Genomic DNA, 12996 nt, shown 5'->3' with positions numbered 1-12996 from the left:
TCTCTTCCTCCCACACTTCTTCAATCTTTCTCTATCTATTTCTATTTTCCCTCTCTTTTTCCCTAGTCCACTCCTCTCTCTGATTTGAACTGACTTCACTTAAACAAGTTTCTCACACTTCTGATTTGCTTAAGATCTTCCTCTGAAATTACTAAAGTGCAGCCATCACTGCAATACTTATACAATTCTCAGAGAATTGAGAACGTATTCGAAAGCTTTAGTTGATCATTTATGAATAGAAAAGAAAAAAAAAACTCCTCGAGTCTAGTCCTCCTTGTCAGTCAGATCCATATCACAAAATCATAAATTGATTTCAGGAGATATCTTGAAAACTGAATGTTTTATTTTTCTATTTGTTTTACTCATTGAACAGCGACCATACTAAATTGCCACTTTGAAAGGTTTGGTCGAAAAAATGGCACCCAGCATGGATATTATTTGAAAGCCTGGTATTTATTCTATAGGAGCCATTTTGTCGAACAGCTAAGTTACGGTGACCTAAACAAATGAACACGGGCTATTTGCCAAGATGAAGTGGATGGGGACAAATTCAAAGATACGCACACATACATACATTCATCTATATGTATGACGGGTTTCCGTACTGTGTCCATCTATGAAATTCACTTACAAGTGGGTGGTCGCTCCGGGGCTATTAAAATACCTGTCCAAAATGCCGCACTGTGGAACTGAACCCGAAAACATGTGTTTGCAAAGCCAACTTCTTATCCACGCAGTTATACACGCATCTACATTTGATATTATATATGTAACAATGTATGTTTATACAACGCATGGTTTCACAATAGCCCAGCCTTGTTTAAATAAAGCAAAATGAGAGAAAATACAACAAAAGAATTAGCAAGCTTATGATAAAGAGTATTCAACTTGTTCTCATCTCATCTTGGCTATCGGAGAACACTACAATTTTTATGAGATGAAGCTAATATTTGGAGGAGATTTGACTACTATTTCTTACAAGTTGAGTGATTAACCATATAGAGTTTCACGTTTTTGCTTGCTTTAAACAACAGGCTACTGCTATTTTGACACAAGATATCATAAGGTATAACTACCTTATTCCATTTTTTTTTCTGATGGAATATTTCTAAGATAACGTTATGTGAGACAGTCATTTCAGGACAACTTTTCTGCTATTTCTAATACATCACCTGATCTGACAGAATATCTTTCGTTACCTTGGCTTCATTTCAACATGTTAAAGTGTGCGGTGACAAGACACGCTGCAAAATTTGAAGCTAATCTATCTTGCGCATTGGATGCACACGCCTGCAAAAAGACTACGTGCACTGCCCTTCTTTCAGCTGTTATATAGAAGTTTTCGATCTAGTTTGGATTCTATGCCATCAAATTTGATTGCAAAGAATTCAAATTTGATGGCAAGGAATCCAAACTAGATCGAAAACATCTATAGTTTATCTTTTACTTGTTTCAGTCATTTGACTGCGGCTATGCTGGGGCACGGCCTTGAAGGGTTTTAGTCGAACAAATCGACATCAGGACTTATTTCTGTAAGCCTATTACTTATTCTCTCGTTCCTCTTTCCCGAACCTAGCGTTACGGAAAAGTAAACACACCAACAAACGTTGTCGAGAATAGTATTGTTTATAATAATATCAGTGGTTTAGCATGCGGAAGAAAAACCCATAGAGATAAAAATTATCAATTGATTTTAAGGGTACTAACAGGTAGTACCGGCATGCTAAAATAGCAATCAAAATGACCAAACTAATAGTTTTGGCTTAATCGCACAAGTGAAAGCGAGAAAATGAACAAAAATCCTAAGACCACGTTCCAATGATGAAATTAATCGAAAATTGAGAAAGTTGGACATACCTATATCATCGTGATTTCGAACTTTGACAAGGACACTTACTTCATCTTCAGCGAGCCTTACTGACTCCAGCATTGAAGAGCCTCTTCATCTCAACCAATGTGTGCGATGACTGTTTTCTAATGCCGCAGGAAAATTTAAAAGGCGATCAAACTGAATAGAAATTATATAAATATATATGAGGATATTATTGTTTATAATATCAGTGGCTTAGCATGCATATAAAAACCCATAAAGTTACAAATTATTAATTAATAATTAAGGTTATTAACAGGCAGCAACAGCATGCTAAAATAGCAGTCAAAATGACCAAACCACAAGTATTCGCTTAAACATAAAGGTGAAAGCGGGAAAATGAAAAGCAACCCTGAGACCCCTGACACTTAATTATTAATTGAAGCTTTTTACCTTTCTTGATAACGAAGAGGAGAATGGAGATTTTTATTCACATCCAAAAAGTGTTTTTTTTTTCTTTTCTACAGCATATATATCTGACCCACATATGTTTCGACTGCACATTGCTTTGTATGCAATCATGTATCCTAGTCGCTGCAATTTCATCAAGGCTCCATCGCTCACGATGTTTTTAAAGTGATCTGATTCAAGCAAAACTCTTCCGTTGGTATTCAGCTGAACGTAACAGTGCTATTGTTTGCATGCGATGAAACGTTGGTTTTATCACCTCTGTTGGTATTTCAATTGAAACGTGGCTTTATAAATGTTTATTCAGATTTCAATCAATTGTAGCAGTTTTCTTGACATGTTGCTGTATAGAGTACATTAATCATTCAGAGGTATTTTATTTATTTTGCGTCTATACCCTACATTAATATTATTGTTACTATTATTATTAGTAGTAGTATTAGTATAAATATAATTTATTATCATAATCATTATTGTAACTAGTATAATTACTATAGAGGGTAAGTTGCGGTTATTCAAACTGTTTAAACGTATATTTTCGCAAGTGTGGACATCTTAGTGCCTGTCCCTGTCTTGTGTTTAAAAGAGTAAATTTAGAAGTGAAAATTTGGTACATTTCTTCTACACAAGGGTCTCATCTATTACTGCCTATTCTATAAGATTTTACCTTACTAATTTTTTCCCAGCCAAAAATGAAATTTGGTTACTATCTTTTAGTACCCAAATTAGTTAACAAAGGCTAGTAGCATTCTTTTGTCCCTATATTTAAACGAGTTTACATGATTGACAATTATTTGCTTAATGTAATAATGAGAGCCAGTTCCGATATACAAATATTCCATATTCTCTGAGGTAACCTTACATATGTGTACAATATTTTAATACCTACAATTAGAGTTAATGTGGCAAACCCTGTTACTAGAACAATCGCATTCGATAGTTCAACTACTTCCATTAAGAGTGTCTACTTCTACTTTACTAGAGGTGATTTCTAAATTATCCTGCCCATCTTCTAAGCTATTACTGTTCCCTACATAGACAACATTCTGAGCACTTTACTTTCTAAGATTCACACCTCAACCTCCAGGCTAATGCGGGAGTTTGATCGGGTGACTACCATGTTATTGGTTGTCAAACCATAGTTCCTATCCCGATAGCTAGTTGGGTTACTTATGGTTTGTTCGCTCATGCTGACATTGTTGCTATTTATTGATCTATAATTATTATTTTGGATATTATTTCTGGTATTGTTTATATGGAAAATGTTTAATGTATCCTTTTGTGCGGCTATAATTTCTGCTAGATTTCTGCTATTAGAAAAGGATTGTCTAAACCTATGTTTATTAAAAATTCTATAGTATTTACCGTCAAATTTCAAAACATTTGGACAATGCCGAATAGAACAATTTAAGTATAGTGGAAATTATTTGTTTTCCGAAGGAAATTATATGCCAATCGGTATTGCTAAAGGTATCTATGTCATTGGGGTATGTATTTCTATTTCTACCTAAACTTTTTGTACCTGGTTTTTATTTCAACACTGGGCTTTTTTGCTATTATATTTGTTAATTATTTGTGTAATACTAATGGTAGAGCTTACGTACTGGTTACGTTCCCTATCTGAAGAGGACATCTTCGTAGGTCGATTCTTATCTAAATCACTTAGCACTTTATTTGGCACAAATTCATGTAAATTTGTACTCTGCTTTTGCGTTCTAGGTACTCTATTGTTGTATTTTAATTGCACGAACTCTCTACCTTTAACTCCTCCCACTGTCCGCGCTCGATTGTTAGTGGTGTTCTTCATATTATGTATTTTATTTCGATTATTGCTAGGATGGTCCATCCCACTAAGTTTATTATTTCTATTATTGCTTAGATCTAGATTAACGTCTACCAAATCCATTCACAAGGCTTTAGTGAGCCCAAGGCTATAGTAGAGGACTTTTGTCCTAGCTTCCACGCAGTGAGACTGAAACCAGAACCATGTGATTGGGAAGCTAGCTTCTTACTACACGGTCACGCCTGCACCTGATAAGAAATATTAAAAACGGATGTTATATTTCCCGCAAGTCAGGAAAATTAAGTATAGGAAACACCGGTTGCAGGGGGGGGGGGTGAACACAGACAGGATGGGCTTCTTTCAGTTCCGGTGTACCATATCCTCTCCCAAGACTTTGATCGGACCGAGGCTATAGTAGAGGACACCTCCCAAAATACCACACTGTGGGGGTGAACCCCGAAGCAAGAGGTTTACGATTTTGTCAGCTCATCTTGTCAAAAATATAGGCTGGTGTAATTCTTACAGGCCAAACTCTTCGACGTTCGACATTGAAACTAGTATTTACATTCATCTACCACAAAGGGAAAAGCATGCTTGGCCAACATCATGTAACCAGCAGCCGTTGGACATTTATCGTGCTGATGTCAACTACTCAACGTGAAACACGTTTCCTCGACTCTCCTTTTATTTCCTGACAATTAGCTTGTTCTGTTCCTTAAAGGCATATCGACTTTGGAGAAGTCTAGATTAAACCCCTAACTCATATGAAGTTCATCTTAATTGCTAATTGGTATATATGGGTCATCCTCTAGAGAAGGAGATAATTGTTTTATTTGATATATCCCTATATGCTTTTGTTATTGAACTATTGAAATACATGCCAATGACCATTTTGAGTTGCCTCCCTTCGGTCATTTTCCCATAAATAAAGCGATACAGTCAATCATCCAACAATGACCCTGTCGTTTCCTTAATGACAAATCAGCTTTGGAAATGTCTTGAATCTATGAGGCTGTTTTTAATTATCAATTGTTAATTATGATACAACCTCTAGAGTCGGAGGTAGTAGTAATAAATCATGAATTTACGTTGTATGTTATTTAATATACCTGTATTTGTCTATATTATTCAAATACACGCCATTGGCAACTCTCAGTTATTTCTCTTAGCTCATTCTGTTTTTTTTAAATTAAGCGATGAATATAGTTCGACAACAGAAAAATAGACACCATTACAGCGATAACATTAATAGGACCATATTAATGTTGATATGCGTGTTTGCTTTGATGTCAGATATACGAAGGAAAATATTGCCTTTTTTCTCTCTAAATTAGCACATATCCACAGTCCATTGACATGCTGTCTTAATCCTGTTTTCCCCTTTTAGCATTTATTTGTTTATTCTGGTTAATTATCCTCCCCTACCACTTCCTGTTATAAACCATCGTCATATTTGTTGAAAGCTGTTTTCATATGATTACTACGTGGAATATTTCATCTTTGACTATAAATTCATGTCTTTGTTTATTTGTTTATTTTCCTACAGCTAAGGGTGTTAATTATATGCCATTTTTCTTCTTCAGAGAACTGTTAGCAGTTAGGCGTTTTCAACTTTTAAAATATGGAATGTTTGTTTGTAAAAGAGAAAAGTGTTAGAATAAAAACAAAAATAAGCAGTCAAACAAACAATAAAAAGCGAAAAAAATTAGGTATGGCTTTAAAAGCATTAGTAGAAAGTGTTAGAAAAAAGTTTATAATTAAAAGTTGATGCAATAAAGGAATACAAATAGAGTTTTAACCAAATGATGAAATACATGATAAATATTTGTCAAAATTTGTAAAATGACATTTAAACACCCACCCACATGTACGTGTGTGTGTGTGTGTGTGTGTGTGTGTGTGTGTGTCTGTCTGTTTGCTTATATATATATATATATATATATATATATATATGTGGGGGGGGGTGCGTATAAACACACATATATATGGCGCCATAAATAAATATATCAGACACACACATATATACAGGAATATGTGTGTTATGTGCGTATTTGTGTGTTGTGTGTTTGTATATACTGACGCACACACATCGGTATTGATATATGAAGATACGTGTTCGTTATACTCCCCTGTCGATTTATGTTAACCACTTTTGATATCAACAAAATCATACTTACACTATGTAACTAAATGTGTTACAGTTTTTAATGCAACAAAGGCACACATTTACTTAACACAGAAACATAAAGCAGTCCCTGTAATAATATATCCCAAATCGTCTCTATGTTGTATACTTCGGTATCAATCCAACGTTTCTGCAAGACATGTATACACAAAATCATAGCACCGAATCCTTGTTCAGTGGTTGTGCACACTTAGTGGTCGAACAAATCAGTTACACGAACTGAAGTTATACAAGCTAGGTTTATGTTCCTTTATGTATGTTTGTATGTGGTCGTGTGTGTGTGTGTGTGTTTAAATGTTTATGCGGGTGTTTAATTTTATGCATATGTGTATTAGTAAGTGTGTACGCTGGTCTGTCATTTCTTTAACTCATATTTCTTTTATATAGTTACACCATTCTTTCATTAATTAACATACACATACAAGCAGTTACATAGAAAGAAATGAATTTATACGAGCATCCACAAACACAGAGGTTGTTATATTATATATATATATATATATATATATATATATATATATATATATATATGTATGTATATATATATATGTAAGTATATATATATATATATATATATATATATATATATATGTATGTATATATATCTATGTATATATATACATATATACATACATATATGTATGTATATATGCATATATATATATATATATATATATATATATATATATATATATATATATATACATATATATATATATATATATATATATATATATATATATATATATATATATATATATATATATATATATATATATATATATACATGCATATATATTATATCATATATTATATTTATCTACATACATATATGCATGTGATTGTGTGCGTGTATGTATGTGCATGTGTACGAGTATATAAACGTTGTGTAGAAGTATGCATGTGCGTTTGTTAATTAGTAAAGGAACTCTAAAACTATATAATAGAAAAGGCAGCCAAAGATTTGACAGAAAACAGTAAAGTTTAATAGAAATAATAAAAATATAATAAAACGTAGTGAAATATATTTTTCCTGTCTTTTTCTTTTTTTTTTTTAGAATTGTAAATTAAGTTCTAAAATATATAATTGAAAATGAAAGAGAAAATGTTAAAAGGCGATAGGAAAACATGGAAAAAATATATATAGTGAAATTTAGCGTGTGTTATGTGTGCAGTTTAAATGATAAAAGTGGTAAAATGTAATGGATGATATAAAAATGTAGTAACAAGTATAAATTTTGCGAAAACAATATGGAAGTTATATGGAGAGATATTTCAGGGAAAGTGGTTGGAATTTATTGGAGAGTATGACTAGATGAATCTGACAAAATAGCAGTTGCTGACGATGTTTCATATCTCGACAGAGCTGAAAAACAGTGTAGAGTTTAAAACAGATGAGATCCAGCATTCTCCAGACATTTTTAGGCTGAAGGTAACTATTATGAACCGTAAGGATACGTAGCATTTCATACAAACATCTTCGGTGTTGAGGTTGGAGAACGGGTGTCTACTCCAACACATATTGCCTGATATATACCCGAAATTTCCATGGAATCTTCAGAGTTATTACTCAAAGATCCAAAACGTTATCCCATGTTTTACTATTATATACCAACCCAGCAAAGCGGTTGATTGTGTAATTAATGAATTAGATGAAGATGTTAGTATAAATATGCTTTTATGAATGATTGGTACTATATAGTTACAAAGTCATTTCTTGGTCGAATCATCTCTCACAAAACACATTCAGGTTCTGTTAAAAGCAGGATGGAAGGATGAATGTAGATATACTTGTCAAGATGTTAATTTTTGCACAAAAGTCAATTGAAAGAGCCTCTGCGGCTATCAAATTCCTGCACACTTATGCATATACAGAAAATAAAATCAAATACCAACACAAACAGAAACAGGGACAGAGAAAGAGAGAGAGAAGAGGGAGAGACAAAGGAAGAGAGAGAGAGAGACAGGAGAGAGAAGAAGAAGAAGAGAGACAGAGAACTTTTACAAGTAATTCATCATACGAGAAAGAGTAGTAAAATTTTCCTCAAATCACACTTTCTAATCTTCAGAAAGGAAATCCACGTTAGTGATTGCACTTCTTGTGTCTTTCCTATCTCTTCCTGTCATTGTGCTCATATCTTTCCTATGTCTTTCCTACAGATGTCAACCTATGAAAAATTATGTGGAATATTTACGGCTTCAACCTCATTCTTCTAGGAGGACTCGCAACATTTGTAAGCGCTCTCACTTCCTCTAGACGCAGTAAGTAGAAGAAAAGAATGATACACCTCTTTTCGGCGTTTTCAAGGCTTCTTCACAGATAGTGGTGATGCTCTGCTTTTCAAACTGCACCTCTGCAACCTTTAAGATGAATCACTGATGTTAAAATCAGTACTGAGTCTACACAAATGGTCTCTGTTCCAGGAGTTGTTGATCTCTATGCTTTCTTGTACTTCTGCAGTATCAGGCTTTCTTCTATGTTTGCTCGGCCCAAGTTATTGCAATCTGCAGCCATATTTTCCCAGTTCTAATGAATAACAACATGCTTTTCTTAATGGTGTCTTGAAGCCATTGCTTAGGTGCACACCTTGAGTCTAGACGCCTGTAAATTCAGACTACATCTACTGTTCGGACACTCTTATGTGTGACATTCTTTTAAATAACTCATTAGTTGATGCTTTTCTATAAGAGTTTTGATTCTCATAACACTACATATTTATTTGTTACAAAGACAACGTATTTTTGTCTTCAGAATTGATCGTAGCTGTGCTTTATAAAACATTGTCAAGTCTACATATTTGACATTGATATTCTGGTTTAATAAGCGGGTGAGCTGGCAGAATCATTAGCGCACCGAGCGAAATGTTTAATGGCATATCGTCCGTCATCAGGTTCCAAGGTCAAATTCCGTTGGGGTCATTTTTACCTTTCATGCTTTTGGGTCGATAATATAAGTACCATTAAACACTGGCGTCGTTGTAATCGACTTACCCGTTCCCTCGAAATTGCTGACATTGTGTCAAAATTTGAAACCCATATACTGATTTCATGCGGGGTTACCTGAGATGGCATTCCTCCTGCGTATTTGCGTTTTGAGTTCAATTCCTCCCGAGGTCAACTCTACCATTCATCGCTGAAATGTTCAAAAAAATAAAGTATCCTGCAAGTACCGGAATCGAGATATTTCACTTATCCCCTCTCCTCAAAATTACTGGCCTACAACGGACCGGCATCCCATCCAAAGAGACTGTTGTGATCTCAGTCACTTGTACGCCATGGAAACCTGCCCCAGTAGACCTACGGCGCGTGAAAGACATTTATTTGTAGATATATCCTATCTATTTATCTGTTTACCTTTCTATCTATCTATCTATCTGTCTATCTATATATCTATCTATTTATCTATCTATCTATCTATCTATTTATCTATCTATCTATCTATCTATCTATCTAACTATCTATCAATCTGTCCACCTCTGAACTAGATATAATGATGTAGATTTGTTAAATATAATGATTAAATCTTTCTAGAGTTGAAACAGAATACTTTGCCCCGAGATTATTGCCGGTTGTTTTTGAGGTATCTCTTTATGAAAGCAATGCCACTTTGAAGTTAGACGTTAAATGTGGAGGACATCGTAAATCGTTTTCCCTACAGAAACTTATTCTTTTACTCGTTTCAGTCGTTGGACTGCGACTTGCTGGAGCACCGCCTTGAATGGGAATAAATTCCTTGAAAAAGTCAACGTCAGTGCTTCCTGGTTTTAAAGCCTGGTATTTATTTATCGATCTCTTTGGCCGAAACGCCTAGGCTGACGTAAACAAAACCACCACCGATTTGATGCGGGAAAAACACGAACGTAAAGTCACGCACACATAGATACATATTCATATACATGTATGTGCATGTGTGTGTGTGTGTGTGAGTGTGTGTGTGTGTGCATGTGTGGGGGTGCCTACGCGTTTGTCTTTGTGTTAGGTTTTGTCTACCACCGCTTGACAAACGGTGTTTGTGTATTTACATCCCCGTAACCCAGCGGTTCAACCAAAAACTGAATGGAAAAATTACCAGGCTTAAAAAAAGTAAGTACTTTTCGGCTAAAAATTCATTAAGCTGGTGCCTCAGCATGGCATCAGTCAAATGACTGAAACAAGTAAAAGATAAATATATATATATATATTCATATACTACGAGCACCTTTAAGCTTCCGTTGACCAGATCCGCACATAGGTCTTTGCTCGAGGCGAGGCTATAGTACAAATCATTTGCCCGAGGTGTCACACCAGAGGAACTGAACTGGGAACTATGCGGTTGGAAAACAAACTTTTTACCGCACAGCCACGCCTAGTAATTTCAACGCAATTCTATAAAATGATATTAAATATTTTTAGCACCCGGTCACACTTTTATTGTCGTCATTGTTATCTAAGATCGGATCTAATCTAGCAGATCTATGATTAAATGCTTTTCAACTGTGATGATTCCTTTGTATTTTTAGACATAATAGCTCGGGCAACGTTATACAATACAATTTCATTTTATTGACATTAATGTATAATTTAAGAGAGATCGTGCTATTACTAACTCGGTCCAACACGCATTTCCACACTGGGTTGACTCGTGATTTTAATTTATTTCTTTTTAATATTTTTGGTAAGGTTTAGTAGAGAGTCTAAGAATATTACTTCATTATTTAATTGATGTTTGTTTTATTGTCCCCGGAAGGATGAAAGACAAAGTTAAATTTGAACGTGCAAAGTAGAGGCATATAATCAAATACAGCTTCGTGTTTCGTACGGCGCTCTTCCGTTTCTGCCATTTCACAGCAAAATAAATGTAATAACGAAATAAACAAATATGTTTGTATTATCAGCTGCTTATATGCAAATATTGAAACGATATCCAAAATGATTTCAAGAACGCCATTACCAATAACTCTAAATTCAGCAAACTGAGTTGCCAAAAGCACTTTCAAGAAATGTTTCCATTGTTAGCATTTCACAAAACACGTGAACACACACACACACACATACACACACACACACACACACACACACACACACACACACACGGACACACCGGTACTAGCGCGCACACATACAAATAGTAGCCATGTTTTATTTAAATAGGCGAATGTCTGAAAAAGATTGTCATATTCCTTATATTTTCTTTTACATTTTTTTAATTTTTACATTCCAAATTTATAAAACTGAGATGTTTTCATAAAATAAATATGGTGGTGGAAAATGGAATCCGAATTCACCATTCCAAGTTCGAATTTCAATTGAAACCTAAGAAACACAATAAACTATAAAATATTATAGTTTCCAATAGTAATTAAAATACTTTTTAATATTGAATCGAGTATTAATTTCAGTTATATTTTCTCTTTTAGATTTATTCAACACGATATTTCCTATCAGCACCACCGCAACACCATCACCAACTCGATCGATTTGAAGCTTAAGAAAACATTGTAGTTTCATCAATTTGAAATTTCAAACCGAAGATTAAAAAAAAAAAAGAATAGAAATAAAAAAAAAGGGAAAATAGATGACATTTTTTTTTTTTTTTGTCGTTTTATGGAGCGATTAGCAAACATCGATGGTCGAAATTTGAAAACCCACTGCCGCATTTCTGGATTGAGTGACAGGCAAAATGAAACAATAAAAAACAGAACACCGCTCTGGATAACATCATATAAGGATATACTCAATGCATACACACACACACACACACACACACACGTATACACATACAGACAAACACACAAGCGCAGATACATACACGTATACGCACAGTGGTATAGACACATACATACAAACATGCACAAAGATACAAACATTTCCTCATGTGTGAATTCTCCTATTCTGTCTCTTATCATTACGATTACGCGTGCAGAACAACAATCCTAAGCGCATGGAAGCATATATATATATATATATATATATATATATATATATATATATATAAAAAGAAAATGAACGAAGACACAACATAGTAATAGAACGACAATAGCGTAGAAACACGCGAATATGATACATGCTGCATATGTATGTGTGAGTGTATGTATATATATATATATACATATATATATATATATATATATATATATATATATATATATATATATATATATATATATATATACACATATATGTGTGTATGTGTATATGTATGTATGAACACAAATGCGCACATGCATACAACTCGTGAAAAGCAAGTTAATAATATTCTGTGCTTCCAAGATAGTGTATACAGAATCGGTAATTAAATGCGCGCCAGCTGCCGGACTTGCTATCGAATATCCAATATTCCAAGACCGTACTTAACGCGTCTCCCTCTTAATATCTTCTCCTTTCACCCTTATATTTTTATACCATTTGGGAGGTTAAATAGGTAGAGGTTACTTAATATAATAATATTAACCATGTTTAGATCTAACTCATCGTTTTAGAGGCGAAGAAAGAAACTACTTCCCTGCTACCATACACATTCGATGTTATACGCATGCACACACGTGTGTTTGTATGCATGTAGGAATGTATGTATGTGTCAGGAAAATAAGCATAATTGTAACTGCATATTTCTGGAGGCCTAAGTCCTAAGTTCAAATCCAGCAGGAGTCTAATTGCATTTCGTCCCTTCGCAGTCGGAATAGTAGAATTTCATTCCTGGGAAGAAATGAGCTTTTCTCTTACTTGGAGATGCATTAGAAACACTTGGTTTAAATGCGCAAGACTCCATTA

The sequence above is a fragment of the Octopus bimaculoides genome, chromosome 5 (genome assembly GCF_046866305.1).
Source record: "Octopus bimaculoides isolate indiv1 chromosome 5, ASM4686630v1, whole genome shotgun sequence".
NCBI lineage: Eukaryota > Metazoa > Mollusca > Cephalopoda > Octopoda > Octopodidae > Octopus > Octopus bimaculoides.
Note: the sequence above shows the minus strand (reverse complement) of the source record.